The following is a 971-nucleotide window of genomic DNA, read 5'->3' as shown; positions in this document are numbered from 1 at the left end:
CTGGGCTCTCGGCAGCGGGCTCAGAATGTCCCAGTGTCGGTAAAACAAAGAGCGAGCTGTTCAACAAAGGGCCTTCTGCTTTCCCCGCAGCTGCTGCTGCTGCCCTCTCCTCCCCCTCCACAACGGGACTGTGCCCAGCTTGCTTCTACCTGGGCACCCATCTCCTGGGCAAGCGGTCAAGGCACCGTCCTGGCAGCACGGTCAGGGCTCCAGCAGCGCCACAAAGTCAGCGTTGCCATCTGGTCAGCGTCTCAGCCAGGTGCGACCAGAGAAGACACCTGGAGAACAGAGAGTTGCATTCTCCACCAGTTTCTCCTCTCTCCACGTCACCCTCCACAAACCATGCGGGACAGTGCTCTCTCCTGCAGTCACCAGCTGCTGGCTAGGAGGAGGCACATCAGCCAGGCAAGCCATTTAGAACAATCCTTCCTATTCAGCACCTACTTGGCAGCGAGTGACTCTGCCAGCCTGTCATAAAGCTGTTTGCTTTATGCTCTGTTCTTCTTTCTCACTCAAGAGGACAACACACATTCAGCCCCCTTCCAGATGTTCCCAGTGTACAGTCAAGGTAATAAAGACTGGATTCTACTTACCAGATTTTTTACTCTTGGGGGAGTGGAGGGTCACTTGGGGGAGTGGAGGGTTAAGCCACAGTAATATTTCCTTTGCTGCTCCCCGCCTCTTCAGGCCTTTGCTTTCAATACTCTTTCAGAGACAGAGGCCTTTGCCTTTGGGCTGACATCTGGCAGCTCTCCCTGAGGTGCTATTTCTACCCATTGAAAGTCCATGTATGGAAAAACGTTTTTGCCACATTCAGACCAAGCCAGAAGTTTCAAGAGAAGCTTGGGGGCTACCTGTGGGGTGCTAGGAGAGCAGACACTTCTCCATCTCACTGCCAGCTTCCACTTGAGAAGTGCAATGCCTCTTCAATGCAGCCCACCACCAGAACCAGCCACTTTGTTTTAGCTCGC

The sequence above is a fragment of the Charadrius vociferus genome, unplaced genomic scaffold (assembly GCF_000708025.1).
Source record: "Charadrius vociferus isolate BGI_N301 unplaced genomic scaffold, ASM70802v2 scaffold59, whole genome shotgun sequence".
Lineage (NCBI taxonomy): Eukaryota > Metazoa > Chordata > Aves > Charadriiformes > Charadriidae > Charadrius > Charadrius vociferus.
This window is presented reverse-complemented; position numbering follows the sequence as displayed.